This window comes from Panthera tigris, chromosome C1 (genome assembly GCF_018350195.1).
Source record: "Panthera tigris isolate Pti1 chromosome C1, P.tigris_Pti1_mat1.1, whole genome shotgun sequence".
NCBI classification, from domain to species: Eukaryota; Metazoa; Chordata; class Mammalia; order Carnivora; family Felidae; genus Panthera; species Panthera tigris.
In genome coordinates this window covers 76,475,450-76,493,178 of record NC_056667.1, presented here as the reverse complement: position 1 = coordinate 76,493,178, position 17,729 = coordinate 76,475,450, and the positions used below count along the sequence as shown (strand labels likewise).

General features: G+C 37.4%; 1 protein-coding gene across 24 annotated transcripts in view; it reads left to right on the top strand.

Annotated features, from left to right (window-relative positions):
- ZNF644 (zinc finger protein 644) overlaps positions 1-17,729 on the top strand; it is a 128,709-nt gene that overhangs the window by 48,366 nt on the left and 62,614 nt on the right. The window lies entirely within an intron of this gene.

Sequence of the window (17,729 nt, the reverse complement as noted above, 5' to 3'; positions counted from 1 at the left end):
CCATGTAAGTTTTAGAATGAAATTTTTTGTCTGCAAAAATGCCATTGGGATATTGATAAGGATTGGATTAAATCTACCTCGAGTAGTATTAATATTTTAATGTTATTAAGTCTCCTAATCCATGAACACTGGATGTCTTTTATTTTTATCATCTTCAATTTCTTTTGGCAATGTAGTTTTTTCAGTAGTAAGTCTTTAGCCTCTTTGATTAGGTTTATTCCTAAATACTGTATTCTTTTTGATGCTTTTTTAAATGGTATCATTTTAAGTGTTTTTTTTTCAGATTGGTCATTGTTTATTTTGAGAAATGCAGTCAACCTTTGGATGTTGTTTTTTCCCCCCTCTATTGTTATTTTCAATTTTTTCTTAGTTTTATTGAGATATAATTTGCATGCATCACTATATAAACTTAAGGTGTGCAGCATAATGGTTTTACTTACATATCCAGTTGATCCTTGAATAACGTGGGAGTGAGGGGTGCTGACCCTGTCCACAGTAGAAATCCATGTATATACCTTTTGACTCCCCAGCAACTTAATTCTAATAGCCAACTGTTGATCGGAAGACTTACCGGTAACATGGAGAGTTGATTAACACACATTTTGTGTGACACGTGTTAGGTACCATTCTTACGATAAAATAAGCTAGAGAAAAGAGAATGTTATTAGGAAAATCATGAGGAAGAGAAAATACATTTACAATATTGTCCTGTGAAAAATCTGCTTATAACTGGGCCCACACAGTTCAAACCTGTGTTGTTCAAGGGTCAGCTGCATTGTTAAATGATTACTGCCATTAGTTTAGTTAGCATCCATCATCATATAGATAAAATAGAAAAAGCAAAAAATGAGAAAGAATTTTTTCCCTTGTGATGAGAACTCTTAGGGTTTACTCTCTTAACACCATTCCTGTATGTCTTAAGGTGGTGTTAACTATAGTCGTCATGTTGTACCTTCTGTCTGTAGTACTTATCTTGTAATTGGAAGTTGTATTTTTTAGCCACCTTTCTCCAGTACCCTCCTCCCACCACCACCTCACCTGTGGTAACCATAAATTTGGTCTCTTCATGAATTTGTGGGGTTTCTTCTCCTTTTAGATTCCACATGTAGATGAGGTCATACATTTCTCTGACTTACTTCACGTAGTATAATGCCTTCAGGGTCCACCCGTGTTGTAAATGGCAGGATTTCCTCATTTTTTACAGCTGAATAATATTCTGTTGTATATATTTACCACTTCTTCATCTGTTCATCTCTCATTGGACACTTAGGTTGTTTCTATGTCTTAGTTATTGTAAATAATCTGCTATGAACATAGGTAGCAGATATCTTTTCAAGTTAGTGTTTTTGTTTTTTTTGGGTAAATGCCCAGGAATTGCTGGATCCTAGGGTAGGTCTATTTTTTGAGGAACAAAATGCTGTTTTCCGTAGTGGCTAGGCCAGTTACATTTCCACCACCAGTATACAGGGGTTCCTTTTCTCTATGTCTTTATCAGCATTTGTTACTTGTCTTTTTGACCATGACCATCCTAACAGGACTGAGGTGATACCTCATGTGGTTTTTAAAATTTTTGTTTAATGTTCATTTATTTTTGAGAGAGAGCACATGCGTGTGCATGGGGTAGGGGCAGAGAGAGGGGGAGACAGAGGATTCAAAGTGGGCTTCGTGCTGACAGAAGAGAGCCCGACATGGGGCTCGAACCCTCTAACCAGGAGATCATGACCTGAGCTGAAGTCAGATACGTAACTGACTGAACCATCCAGGCACCCCTCTCTCATTGTGGTTTTGATTTGCATACCTCTACTCACTAGTGGTATTGAGCATCTTTTCATGTACCTGTTGGCCATTCATATATCTTTTAAGAAAAATGTCTATTCAGATCCTTTGCACCATTTCTAATTGTATTATTTGTTTTCCAGCTATTCAGTTGTACGTTTATACGTTTGAGGTGTTAATCCCTTTTTATATTTATGGTTTGGAAATATTTTTTTCCCATTCTATAGGGTGTCTTTTTACTTTTTGATTGTTTCTTTTGCTTTACAGAAGCCTTTTAATTTGATGTAATCCCTCTTTCTATTTTGTTGCTTGTTAAGGTGTCATATTCAAAAAGCCCTTGGGGCGCCTGGGTGGCTCAGTCGGTTGAGCGTCTGACTTTGGCTCAGGTCATGATCTCGCAGTCTGTGGGTTCGAGCCCCGCGTTGGGCTCTGTGCTGACAGCCCGGAGCCTGGAGCCTGCTTCAGATTCTGTGTCTCCCTCTCTCTGCCCCTCCCCTACTAGTGCCCTGTCTCTCTCTCTCTCTCTCTCTGTCAAATATAAATAAACATTAAAAAAAATTAAAAAAAAAAAAGCCTTTGCCAATACCCATGTCAATACCGTGTTTATTTCTAGGAGTTTCATGTTTTCAGGTCTTACTTACATTCAAGTCTTAAATCCATTTTGAGTTAATTGTTGTTAAGTGGTGTAAGGTAGGGGGTATGTTGATTTTTGAATGCTGCAACTTTGCTGAATTCATTTATTTCTGACAGGTTTTTTGTGGCATCTTTAGAATTTTCTGCCTATAAGATCATGTCATCTGCAAACAAAGATAACTTCCTTTCTTTCTAAATTGAATGCCTTTTATTTCTGTGTCTTGCCTAGTTGCTCTGGATAGGAATTTCAGTACTCTGTAAATAGATACAACAAAAATGGGCATCCTTGTCTTGTTTCTGATCTTCGAGGAAAGGTTTCTGTCTTTTGCCCTTTAGTGCAATGTAAATTCTGGGCTTTCCATATATTGCCTTTATTATGTTGAGGTCATTTCATTCTATTCCTAGTTCATTGAATGTTTTTATCATGAAATAATGTTGAATTTTTTCAAATGTTTTTTTCTGCATCAACTGAGATGATCATGTTGTTTTCATCCTTATTTTTTGTTAATGTATATTACACTGATTGATTGTCTTATGTTAAACTATCCTTGCATTCCAGAAATAAACCATCCCCTGCCACTGCCCCGTGGTCACGGTGTGTATACTTTTTAATGTATTGTTGAATTCTGTTTGCTGTGTTTTGTTGATGTTCTCATTTCCTTTTCTACTTAGATAATTGAAGGCACACAGTTGCCTTTCATAATGAAGACGTGCTACAGTATATAGTATTATTTACTCTGTCTTTACTACTAAGGAAAATATGTTCAGTGGAATGTGATAATATATCTTTCAATAATCATTCATACATACCAATATTCAGTTGCACATGCCTCACATTAATCACAACATATAGTCATATGCTACCTGGATTCCACACTATGTTTTTCAATCATGGTTGCACCTTTAGCTCCCTAGGAGTTTCTTTAATATATATGTGTATTCTTTTAATAATTCTTTAAATATATATATTTAAAACTAACAGTGCCAGAGCCACATTCCTAAATTCTTCAGAAGGAGACTAAGTGTCAGTAGTTTTTAAAAGGTCTCCAGGTGCAGACATGGTTGAGAAACCTGTTTTAGATGATTCTGACTACATATTAGAGCTACTATGGAAAATGGAAAACTATAGCAAAGTTGAATCAGAAACTCTAGGGAAGAAATTCTGGCAGTCTGTTTTTGAAAAGTCTCAATTTTTCCAAAGCACATTTACAGTTTTGACCACTAGTTCACAATTTTCTCAGCCACAGAAAAGGACAGTTAGCAAACTGTTTTAATTAAGGTCATTTACAGGGACTTCTTATGTAAAGCTTTTTATATTATGGACTCAAAAGAGATCCATATGTTTAATATATCAGGTAATAATAGCTGAGTTGTTTTCTTCTGACCATTGAGGAAATTGCTGTCAATATCTAGGTAGAAATATATCTCTGCTGCGTGGGGTGCAATAATAAGACTAGGCAGGACCAAATTTTTTCTTAGGCAAGGGTGCTCATATGCCCAAACAGATACTCCTTTTTTTAAGCCCCAACATTTAGTGTAAAGCACGGCGGAGGTAACCTCAGTTTGGTGTATTCATAGGGCAAAAATAACTAGTTATTCACATATATTACAATGGATCCTTCAAATACAGTATAAGATAAGTGTATTCGTCTACTAGGGCTGCCATAAGAACATATCATGGACTGGGTGGCTTAAACAACAGAAATTTATTTTCTTACAGTTTTGAGGGCTGGAAGTCCAAGGGAGGTTTGGTTTCTCCCGAGGCCTCTCTCCTTGGCTTTAGATGGCCATTTTCTTGCTGTGTACTTACATGGCATTTTCTCTCTGCATACATCCTTGTTGTCTCTCTGTATGTCCTAATCCCTCCTTTTAAAGACACCAGTCAACTTGGATTAAGACTTACCCTAACTGCCTCATTTTAGTTACCTGTTTAAAGGCCTTGTCTCTAAGTATAGTCACAATCTGAATACTTGGGGTTAGGGCTTCAGTATATGATGGGAGTGAGGGCACAATTCAGTCTGTAACATTAAGTGGGTTCAAAATGTTCTGTGTAACTGAATGAATTAGTGAGTTGAATGCAATTATTTGGAATTGTTTTTTGCAATCTACATTTTACCATATCCTTAGAGTGCAATACCAACCAAGTCCAATAAACAACTTTTGGTTTACTGTGGCAGGTAGGTGTGCACCTTTGCCATCTGAAGGTATTTTAAAGTATTTAGAAAAAATGTCATAAATCTGGGAGGATATTGTAGCCTTACTTTATATCATTTATGATATGAATTTGTTTGAAAAATTCATTATGACCCATTTTAATTACTGTGATATTAATAATTAACAGTATAGAAACAGTAAAAGTGTGTTCTTTTGTTGTTTAAAGCACCTGAAAGCTAATGATATAACGATAAATGTTGCAAAGATTTATATTACTCTTACTTTCCAATTAGTGGAAATATTAAATAAGTTTTTATCTTTTGTGTACACACTGATGGCTAGGGAGAGGCAGTTACCCAGAAATAAGGAGTGTGTCTGGATAAAACAGTTACCGTTAATAAAAAAGAAAGTTTGCTTTGTTGAATTCCCATAATTGACTGATTGCAGGCTTTATTATTCACTTATAGTTAGCCTGCTTTGTCTGTGTCCCTTCATTTAGGTATTCAAGCACCTTCTAGTTGCTTACAACACAGTATATACAGCAAAAACATGGTTCCTATTTCATTGGGAGAAATACATTCTTCAAAAATTAAATCAAATATTTGAAAGACATTAGAACTCTGAAAGAAACAAAAGCATATGACAGAGGAACTTGACACAGAGTTTTCAAGGAGGGCTTCCCAGAGTAAGTGACATTTAGAGCTGTGATCTGAAGGAAGCTTAGGAGTTAAGGTTAGCTAATTTATGTGATGGAGGGGAACAGAGGATTCCAGACCAAAAGAACTGCATGTGCAGAGTCCCTGTGATGAGAAGGAACACAATGGGGAATTTGAGAGAGGGCCAGAGTAGTTGAATTCCCTGAGAACTGTGAGGAGTAAAGAGATGGAAAGGTAGGCATGGCCCAGCAAAAAGCCTTTTCACGGGCGCCTGGGTGGCTCAGTCGGTTGAGCGTCCGACTTCGGCTCAGGTCATGATCTCATGGTTCGTGAGTTCGAGCCCCACGTCGGGCTCTGTACTGGCAGCTCAGAGCCTGGAGCCTGCTTCAAATTCTATGGCTCCCTCTCTCTCTGCTCCTCCCTAGCTCATACTCTGTCTCTCTCTCCTTCAAAAATAAATAAAAACATTTAAAAAAAAAAAAAAAAGCCTTTTCAGCTGTGATAAAGATTTGGGACTTTGTCCTGAAATAGAGGAAAATGTTGTGTTACATAGAGGAGTGGTAAGCTTGAAAAGGTCACTCTGCCTCTAGGCATGAAGAAGTGATTAGAAAGAAACCAACAGATCCAATGAGAAAGCAGATGGATTAATTTTTAAAAATTATTTCTGCTTATGATCATACACAAAAAAGTAGTCACACTGGTACTGTATTAGGCGCTAGAGGTGCATCAGTGAACGAAACGTTAGTCTCTGCTCTCAAGCTTACTTTGTGGTAGGGGAGAGGAAACAGATAATCATATAACTATATAATCTGTCAGCTATTAACAAGTAATGTGAAGAAAAATAAGACCAGAGAGGGGGATGAAGAGTGACTAAGGGTGCTGTTTTATTTAGGAACTGAGAAGATCACTGGAACTGAAGAATCTGTGGAGGAAGAACTCCAGGCAGAAAACATTACATACAGAGTATGTGGGGCCTGGTCAAGAAATAGCAGGGAGGCCAGCATGGCTGGGGTACAGTGATAAGAAGAGTGTTAGGAGATGAGGCCTAGGACTGTGTATATTATAATTGGGTTGTACATTAATCAAATGACACTTACTACTAATATCAAAGAGTGTGTGTGTGTGTGTGTGTGTGTGCGCGCGTGTGTGTATAGCTTTCTACTAAAATTTAGTCATTTATTTTGCTGGTAATAGTTTACAAAAGTAAAATAGTATTATTAGGTTCTGGACCCATTTCCAGTATATGGAGGGTTGATTTCTATGCACACCACCATGCAGTTCTCCAGATATCAGCTTCGTGTCCTACAATTCAGCTCATTCTGGGGCACCTCGGTGGTTCAGTTGGTTAAGCATTAGATAGACTTGATTTCAGCTCAGATCATGACCTCATGGTTTGTGAGATAGGGCCCTGTGTCAGGCTCTGCACTGACAGCATGGAGCATGCTTGGCAATTCTTTCTCTCCTTCTGCCCCTCCCCTGCCTGCTCACGTGTGCTCTCTCTCTCTTTCTCTTTTTCTCCCACCTTCTCTCTCTCTCTCTAAAAAATAATAAACATTAAAAAAACAATTCAGCTCAATTCTGATACTATTTCACAGGTTAATGTTACAGCCCTCTAAGACTCCCCCCACCCCTAAACTTCAGATGCCGCTTGCAAGCCCAGGTTGTGGTCTGTTTCTGATCAACTGGTTACCAGTTAGAGGTTCCCATGGCCCTCTCCTTGAATTTAGGATGCAAGTTACAAGTCTGGGTTGTCACCTTGTTACTTGTACTTCAAACCTACTGGCTCTAAATCACAAGTTCCCATGATCCCCTCTTTGGGTTTGATTAATTTGCTAGAGCAGCTCACAGAACTCAGGAAACCAGTTTACTTACTAGATTTCCGGTTTATTATAAAAGGATATATCTCAGGAAGAAGTGTGCAGTTTCCATTGTCCTCTCCAGGCACACCACCCTTGCAGCACATCCCTGTGTTCACGAACCCACAAACTCTCTGAGCCCCATTCTTTTGAGGTTTTATGACAGCTTCATTATATTTACAGGATTGATTAAATCATCAGCAATTGATCTAACCTCTAACCCTTCTCCCCTCCAGAGGTCAGGTAGGTGGGACACATGGTTAGCATGGCAACCTCTGGCAAGCAGTCCCCAGTCTTAGGTGATCTCCAAAAGTCACCTCATTAACATAACAAGAGGATTTTTTAATAACTCTTTACACTTAGGAAATTCCTAAGGGTTTTAGAAGTGCCAGAAACTGGGAGGAAGACCAAATGTTTCTCATATATCACAATATCACAAGTATTCATCATTTAATAATTTCTAAGAGCTATTTTTCTTCTTTTTAAATAAGAAAAATAGTCATCAAAAATACTCAAATACAAAGGATTAGTGTTACTGCTCTCCCAACCCCCAGTTCACTGTTGAAGTCCTAATCCCCATCACCGCAGAGTAGGACCTGAGGTAGGTATCTCGGAATACCTCAGAGTAAACCTTATTTGGTGATAGGGTATTTACAGGGGGAATCAAGTTAAAGGTAGGTCACTAAGGAGGATGGCGCAAATCCACTTATAACTGATGTCCTTATTATAAAAGGGATATTTGGACGCAGACATGCATATAGAGGAAGACAGTTTGAAGAGACCTAGGAAGATGATCCACAAGCCAAGGAGAGGCCTGAAACAGATCATTTACTACCCTCCTTACTGTCTCCCTGTCTTTAATGAGGGTAATACTGTTGTAAAACCTTCAGGTGCCTCCCCTGCATGTGTTTCACTAATTTCTAAAGCAATGTAAGTCTTTTTAAGAAAATCTGGAACTAAAAAACAAGCAACAAAAAGTAAACAATGTGGCATTATATTCATTGTTTGCTTTCTAAAAAAAACTTAACTTTGAAACTGTAGGTTTCTTCAGGGTAATACATATAGCTGTTTTCCAAAAAGATTGACCTTTTTGGTTTGTTTTCAGACTTTGTACCAAAATATTTCACAAACTTATTTACTTAAAATTTATTCTCAGATTGATTTTTTTTTTTCTATTCTAATAATGTATTTCAGTGTAACTTTCTGTTGCTTCAGAGTGGTGTTTTATGAAAAAAAATTGCCACCACTTGGTGGCACTACTTGGCTTAAAAATGAATCAGATGGTCTGCTTCTGCTATTAACTGCTGTTCTGAATAAATCATTAAATTCAGAGGGGAGCAGCTTGATATTAAGCAACTTAATGTTATAAATATTTGATTCTTATTTTGTAAACAAAATAATAATAGGTGTTGTAAAATTGAATTGTATTAAAATGTCATATGGAATATAAAAATATAAACCAAGGCTTTGTTTGGTAGAGAGGGAAGCCTACGAATTTTTGATAGGATTGTCTTTTAGTTCAGGCATCATCTTTATTTTTTGCCTTAATCATCTTTGTGTCTAAATGTCTGAAAAATATTTTTAATATTAGAAACAAACATCTTCAACTTTTCTTTAATGTTAGCATTTTCTAAGATGTGTATTTTATTTTGTCTTATATAAAGCTATGAAATTGGATTTTTTTCAGGTGATCAAGGTAAATTAAATGTATAGGAAAACAAAATATAAAGGTGTTTCATTATGTCTTTCTGCAGCCAATATGCAGAGGATCTGAAAATGTAAGATGTGGAAAGTTATTACACCCCAGACATGACTTTTCTCCTAGGCAGTTGATACCTAATATCATAGTAGCTAAAATATTTGTGTAATTATTGTGTTCTAAGTTGCATATACAGCATATAAAAGATGGTGATCCACGTCTTTAAAATTCAAATATGATACATCAAGAAAGTGCACAAAGTGTAAGTATACAGCTCAGTGAATCACCACAAAGTAAACACCCCACAGCCACCAGAGATCAAGAAATAGAATACTGCCAGCAACCCAGCAGCCCCTGTGTTTCCTTTCCCGATCACTCTTACTTGGAGTAACCACTGGCTTGACTTCAAAGAATATGTCTGTGTTTTTGTTTTTTTAACCCCGCCTTTGTGCTTTTATATAAATAGAATTATATAATAGTATTATTTTGTTTTTGCTTATTTTGCTTAACATTACATTTGGGAGGTTCATGGATTTTTTCATTTTCAGATGTAGTTATAGCTCACTTGTATTTCATCAGTATCTTTTTTACTTTTGGACATTTGGATTGAATAATACTGTCATAACATTCTTGTATGTGTTTCTTGGGGCACATGTACATTTATGTTGAGTACATACCAGGAGTAGATTAGCTGGGTGATTGGTGTATATGTGTTTAAATTTAGAGGATAACATGAGAACTGTTTTCAACATAGTTGTACCTGTCCTGTTAGTAGGATATGAGTGTTCATGTTGCTCTGAATTTTCACCAGCATCTGGTATCAATAGCTTCTTTAATTTTAGCCCTTCTGGTGGGTGTATTTCCCTGATTTCAAATAAGATTGAGTACTTTTTCACAAATTTTTTGGCTGTTCGTATATCCTTTGCTGTGAGGCTTCTTCTTTCCCCCAACTTTTTATTATTATTATAATTATTATTATTATATTCCTAATATATTCCTAATTTATACGAGTTACATAGTTTATGGGTATGAGCCCTTTTTTTTTTCCTTTTGGAGTTTCTGTCCTTTTTAAGAGTTTTTTTTAATTTAAAAATTTTGTTAATGTTTATTTTTGAGAGAGAGAGAGAGCAAGCACAAGTGGAGGAGGGACAGAGAGAGAGGGAGACACAGAATTTGAAGCAGGCTCTAGGCTCTGAGCTGTCAGCACAGAGCGTGACGTGGGGCCTGAACTCACAAACTGTGAGATCATGACCTGAGCCAAAGTCAGACACATAACCAACTGAGCCACCTAGGCACACCCCTGTTTTCATATGTGGTAGATATAAGACCTTCATTTAGTTAGGTTTGTTAGAAAAATATATACCCACTTTGGCTTGATCTTTACCCTACTGTTAATATCTTTTGATGAAAGGAAGGTCTAAATTTTAATGTAGTTCAGTTTATCATTGTTTTCCTTTATAGTCAACGTTTCTTGCGTTCTGTTTAAGAAATCTTTCCCTGCTGCAAGGAGGTGAAGACATCTCTTACGTTACCTTCTAGAACAGTGGTTCTTAACTAAGGCAATTCTCCCTTCCCTCACCCCACACCTTCCCTACCTGTGCAGGAAATTTGGTAACGTTCACATTTTTAGTTTTCACAGCTAGGTGACTGGGGTATTCCTGGTGTCTAGTGGGTTGGCTAGGGTTGCTTGCTAAACATCTTACAGTGCACAGAATGCTAAACGTCCAGCAATGCACAAAACAGTTACCTAGCCCAGAGTGTCACTAGTGCTGAGGTTGTTAAGACACTGTCCTAGAGACCTTATTACCTAAAACTGATTCTATATACACTTGACCCTTGAACAACATGGGAGTTTGGGGTGCTGACCCCTGCATTGTCGAAAATTGCTATATAACTTTTGACTCCCAAAAAACTTAGCTACTAATAGCCTACTGTTGATTGGAAGCCTTAATAAAATAAGATAGTCAATTAACACACATTTTATATATGTATTATATACTGCATTCTTATATTAAAAGTTAGCTAGAGAAAAGAAAATGTTAATAAGAAAATCATAAGAAAAATACATTCATAGTACTGTAGTATATTTACTGAAAAAAATCCATGTAATGAGTGGACTTCTTTGCCATTCAAACCCATGTTGTTCAGGGGCCAACTAAATGTAAAGTATAGAGGTCACCTTTTTTTTTTCTTAGGGGTACGCATTTTATGAGGCACCATTTATTGAAAAGATTGTCTCACCTCTGCTCTACAGGATCACCTTTGTCATAAATCAGGTGACCATATATACATGGGTCTGCTTTGGGGCTCTGTTTTATTTTGTTGGTTTACTGTATCTACCCTTACACCAAAATCATGCTGCTTTAATTTATGTGGCATTATAGCAAGTCTTTGTATTTAGTAAGACAGATCTTTCCACCTTGTTCTTCTTGACTCTTTGCGCTTCCATATAAATTTTTGTAGTCACGTGGTCAGTTTTACAAAAATTGAATTTATTCATTAATTTGAGATAGAGTTGACATCTTTATGGTAATGTCTTCCAGTCCATGAATGTCATATTATCCTTTCATTTATTTAGGTCAGGAGTCTCAAATTCTGCATTCTCAAGACCCATTTAAACTCTAAAGAACTTTATTTGGTTATATCAGTGTATCTCAGCCTTAGCACAGTTGACACTTTGGGTCAGATAATTTATTGTTTGGAGGAAGAGTTTCCCATTAAATGTCATTATAAATAACATAATTTTGTGAAGAGCATACTTTCCAAAACAAAACTTAGTGGGAAGAGTAGCATTGTTTTTACATTTTTGCACATTTCTTTAATATCTCACTTAATAGAAAACAGCTGGATTCTTACACGTGCTTCTGCTTTAATCTGTTGGAATAGCACGAGTCCTGTAGACTCTGGACAACTCCATTTTACAATTTTGAGAGAATGGGAGTGAAAAAGGCAGATAAGGTCTTTGTGTTATTATGAAAATAATTGTGATTTTAAAGATCCCCTAATAAGGTCCCAGGGATCCCTAGAGGCCTGTAGATTGCACTTTTGGGAACAGCTGCCCTAGAGTTTGCAACATGCACTGTTGACCTGTAAGTCTAATTAAGTTATTTTATATTTTTTAGACAATACAAGGAAACTAAAACACTAAAGATTCCATTAACTTCCTCCCCTTCTTAGTTTATTTCCTAGAGTACGTATTTTTGATTGCATATTTGTTTTAAGCCCCATAAAAAATCATCGTTTTATGTCATTATTTTAGATTTACCCACATAGTAACCATTTTTGTTGCTTTTTATTCTTTCCTGCATCTTCAGTTCTCCCATCTATAATCACTTCCTTTTTTTGAAGAACACTTGTACTGAGAAATTGTCAGTTTTTGTTGTCTTGTCATGTTCTGTATTTCACCTTCACTTTTGAATGATAGTTTTTTTACTAGTTAGAATTCAGGGTAGGCAGTTATTTTCTTCTAACTACAATGTTATCCCTTTGTGTTTGGGCTTCTTTTATTTCTGTTGAGAAATTGGTTGTTACTCCTGTCAATGCCTTCCAGCCAAAAAGACCAGTAAGAACACAGTTTTTTATACTTGTTGCAGTGAAGGATTCTACATGTATTTATAGGAAACCTTTGGGTGTTTTTTTAAGAGGGTATTAGAAAGAACCTATTATAGGATTTGGACTTTGGTTGGGTAATTTTAGAGAGAGTCTAAGGAAGTAGAAGTTTGCTGTGAATTTATTGTTGTCAGAACATGGAAACATTTTAATATTGCTATCTTTTTTTAAATTCAGGTGAAATTTATGTAGCACACAATCATTTTAAATGCACAGTTCAGTGGTAGTTAGTATATTCATAATATTACACAGCTCTCTTGTTTCAGAACTGTTTCAGTATCCTGTAGCTATTATGTAATATTTCCTATTTTCTCCTTCCACTATCACCTGATACTCTTTACTTACTATCTGCATCAGTTTGCCTATTCTGGATATTTCATATGAAAGGAATCCTGCAATACATGACCTTCATGTCTGACTTCTTTTACTGAGCATAATGTTTTCAAGGTTCATCCAAGTTGTAGCATGTACTTTGTTTCTTTTTTGCTATTATGAATAATGATGCTGTAAACACTCATGTACCAGTTTCTGTGTATACATAAGTTTTCATTTTTCCTGTGTATATATCTAGGAGTTGAGTAGCTGGGTCGATTGGTAATTCTCTGTTACCTATTTTTAGGAAACACCAAACTGGTTTTCCATAGTGGATGCACCATTTTACAGTCTTACCACAATTGATAAGGGTCCCTATTTTTCCATATTCTCATCAACACTTGTTATTTTTCATGTTTTTCTTTTTTTAATTAAAAATATCTTAATGGGGGTGCCTGGTGACTCAGTCAGTTAACCATCCGACTCTTAATCTCGTCTCAATTCTTAATCTCAGGGTCATGAGTTCAAGCCATGTTGGGCTCCATACTGGGTATGAAGCCTACTTTAAAAAAAAAAAAAATCCTAATGGGTGTGAAGTGGTATCTATTCGTGGTTTGCATTTGTATTTTCTTAATGACCAAGATGTTGAACATCTTCTCACAGATTTGTTGGCCATTTGTATATCTTTTGACAACTGTCTGTTCACATCGTTTGTCCATTTTCTTATGCTTCTTACTTTTCTTACTCTTGCTTATATTCTTTCCTTTCCACTCAAAGAGTCCCCTTTAACATTTTTTGTAAGGCTGGTGTAGTGGTGATAAATTGCTTTAACTTTTACATGTCAGGGAACTTTTGCATAACTCCTTCTGTTGTGAATGATGGATTGCTGGATAGAGTATTCTTGGTTGCAGAGTTTTTTTCTTTCAGCATTTTGAATAGATCCTGCCTCTCCCTTCTGGTCTACAAAATATGTGCTGAAAAATCCGCTGATAGCTTTTTGGGGTTTCCCTTGTATGTAACTGTTTTCTTTTCTCTTGCTTCTTTTAAAATTCTCTCTTTATCACTCTTTGCCATTTTAATTACTATGCTTTTTCTTGGTACGGACCTCCTTGGGTTGATTTTGTTGGGGACTCTCTGTGCTTCCTGGATCTGTATTTCTGTATCCTTCCCTAGATTCATGAAGCTTTATTATTTCTTCATATAAATTTTCTGCCTCCTTTTCTCTCTGTCCTTCTGGGATCCCTATAATATGAATGTTATTACACTGGGTGTTGTGGAGTTCCCTTAATCTCGTCACATTTTTCCACTTGATTGCTTTCCCTTACTCTCTTCTCCAGATTGCTGATCTATTCTTCTGCTTTTTTTAGTCTATTTATTCCCTCTAGGGTATTTTGAATTTCAGCTAATAGAGTTAGTCATCTCTGATTGTTCTTTATGTTTTCTGTTTGTTGAGGCTTTCACTGAGGCCTTCCACTCTTTTCTCAAGTCCAGTGATTGTCTTTATGACCATTACTTTAAATTCTCTATCAAGCATATTATCTCTCTTTTGTTTATCTCTCTTGCTGGGATTTTGTCCTGTTTTTTCATTTGGGTCATAGTCCTCTGTCTCCTCATTTTGACTAACTTCTGTATCTGTTTCTGTGTGTTAGGAAAGTGATCTATATCTTCTGCTCCTAAAAGTAGTGGCATTATGAAGAAGAGGTCTTGTGTCCTGCAGTGCAGTGTCCCCAGTTCACCAGAAGCTGACACTTCAGGAATGTCTCCTGTGTGTGTTGCTTGCATCCTACTGTGGCTGAGCCACGTTTGCCTTCAGTCCAGTCATCTGCAATATTGCTCTTTGCCTGTTTTGGGCAGGGTTTGGTCCCTGTGGTGTTAGTGGGCCAGTCTCAGCCACCTTGCACTTGAGTTGAGTCTGACCAGGTGTTTGCCAGAGCTGTGGTAGCACCAGTCTGCAGGGTTTCCCTGTGTTGCCCCTGAGGAGCTTTCATTGGTGGGAGGAGCCTACAGTCAGACCAGATGTCTGCTGGCAGCCCATGCTGGGGCCACAGACAGATTGGTGTGTGTGGTTTATCTTCCCCTCTCCCTGAGGCATGAGTCATTTTAGAGTGGTGCTTGTCCCTGGCAAGGCTGCTTGCACACTGCCACCCTTGTGGTATTGCTTTGGATGGACTCCTTCAGGTCTGCAGGAGAGCGTGGGGACAGGGGTGCCAGCCAGGTCCATGCCAGTCTACTGCAGGAGAGAACTTACAGCTGCCAAGGAAAACTCTTGTCCAGGCTGGGATGGAGGGGCCGAGTCTAGAGAAGAATGCAGGGGTGGGGCACCCTGTTATGTTAGCAAGCTTAGGTAGAGAGTATTTGTGCTACACTGGTTCCCACAGGTTTACTTTCCAGGCTGGGAGTCGGGGGAGGGAAGAGGGAAATGGTGCCTGCCAGCTCTTTTGTTGCTGGAGAAGCCTCCCAAAGATCCCTGCTCCTCCAACACATTCTTTGAGATTAGTAAACAAATCTCTTTCCTGTATGCCCTAGGCATTTTTCAAACTGCTGGTTCTATGTTGTATCTCATCAGGACTGTTTGTTGTGCTGTCTCTTTTAGGGAAGGGACTCAGTTTCCTTTTGTCCTCCAGCTCTCTCAGCACCAAGCCTGCTGAGTTTTAAAGTTTCAGTCCTTTTGGTTTTCAAAGCCAAATGTTACAGGGATTCATCTTTCCAGTACAAGTCCCCCAATGTCTGGAGTGCTTGGCATAGGGTCTCTTCCTCATGCCTGCAGCATCCCTCCCATGGATCCCTCAGATTGGTCAATTTGGCTCCCAATTGTGTCTCCACACTACCTACCCTCTTCTCTACATTTAGCTGTGGAGAGTCTGTTCTGCTAGTCTTCAGATAAGTTTTTTGGGTTATCTATGTTGATGTGGGTGTTATCTAGTTGTATGCATTGGACACAGTGACCCTAGGATTCTCCTCCTTTGCCATCTTAACACATTAGTTCTTGGCTGAGCCTTTGTCCATTTTTAAAACTGGGTTGTCTTTTTGTTGTCCAGTTGTTTATATATTCTGGATTCTAAACCCTTACTAAATATATCTCAATAATGTCCTTTGATGGACAAAACTTTTTTATTTTAATGAGTCCAGATTATCTATTTTTTCTTTTGTTCATCATGCTTTTGGTGTGAAATCTAAGAATTTATTGCCAAATCCAACATCATGAAGATCCATCCCGAGGCCTTCTTCAAAGAGCTTTATTGTTTTCAGCTGTTATATATATAGTGTTGATCCATTTTGATTTAGTTTTTGTATGTGATATGAGGCAGGGATCCAACTTCATTATTTTGCATGTGATTGTCCATTTGTCCCAGCACCATTTGTTGAAAAGACTGTTCTTTCGCCATTGAATGGTGTTGGCACCTTTGTTGAAAATCGGTTGGCCACAGCTGTTTGGGTTTATTTCTGGATTCTCAAATCTATTCCATTGGTCTCTGTGTCTACCCTAATGCCAGTACCACACTGGTTACTATAGCTTTGTAATAAGTTTTTAAATCAGAGGGAGTACCCCTACTTTATTTCTTTTCAATATTGCCTTTGCTTTTCAGAAACCTTTCCAGTTCCATATGAATTTGAGTATCAGCTTATCCATTTCTGAAAGAAAAAAAAAGGCCATTAGAATTTTCATAGTGATTGTACTGAATCTGTAGATCACTTTGGAAAGTTTTGTCATTTTAACAATATTTCATCTTCAAATCCATGAACATGGGATGTCTTTTCATTTATTTATATCTCCTTTAATTTCTTTCACCATTGTTTTGTCGTTTTAAGTATGTAAGCCTTTTACCTCCATAGTTACATTTATTCTTAGGTATTTTATCTTGGATGCTTTTGTAGATGGGATTTTAGTTTCTTTTGAGATCATTCATCAGATCATTCATTGATGGCTTAGAGAAACACAACGGATTTTTGTGTGTTGATCTTACAACTGCAAATTTGCTTGATTTTGTTATATTATCTCTGGTAGGGGTTTTTTTTTTGTGTATATGTGGAGTCTCTGGTATTTTCCAAATATATAAAATCATGTCATCTGAAAATAGAGATAGTTTTATTTCTCCCTTTCCAATTTGGATGCTTTTTATTTATTTTTCGTGTATAATTGCTATGGCTGGGACTTACAGTACAGTGTTAAATAGCAGTGGTAAAAACAGGCAGTCTTTTACTTGGAGTGAAAGCTTGGTTTTCACCTTTGATGACTATGATGTTAACTCTGGGTTTTTCATGGATGCCTTTTATTATTTAGGGAAACTCCTTTCTTTTCCTAGTTTGCTGAGTGATTTTGTCATGAAACAGTGTTGGATTTTAGTAAGTGGTCTGTGTCTGTTGAAATATTCATGTATTTTCTTTTCCTTTGGTCTGTTAATATGATGTATTACATTGGTTGCTTTTCTTATATTGAACTGTCTTTGCATTCCTGGGATAAATCCCACTTGGTTATAATATATAATCCCTTTAATGTGCCATTGGATTCAGTTTGGTAGCATTTTGTTGAAATTTTTACATCTGTATTCATAAGGGGGTGTAATTTTTTTTTCAGTATCTTTGTCTGGTTTTGATTTTAGGGTAATGCTGACTTATAAAATGTGTTAAAAAGTGTTTCCTTGGGGCACCTGGGTGGCTCAGTCGGTTGAGCGGCTGACTTCGGCTCAGGTCATGATCTCGCAGTCTGTGAGTTCAAGCCCCACGTCGGGCTCTGTGCTGACAGCTCGGAGCCTGGAGCCTGCTTTGGATTCTGTGTCTCCCTCTCTCTCTCTGCCCCTCTCCCGTTCATGCTCTGTCTCTCTGTCAAAAATAAAAAATAAACATTAAAAAAAAAAAAAGTGTTTCCTCTTCCACGGGGCACCTAGGTGGCTCAGTCAGTTGAGTGACTTTAGCTCAGGTCACGATCTCATGGTTCCATGAGTTCGAGCCCCACACTGAACTGTCTGCTGTCAATGCAGAGCCCACTTCAGATTCTTTGTCTCCCACTAGGCCCCTCCCAGCTCACATTCTGTC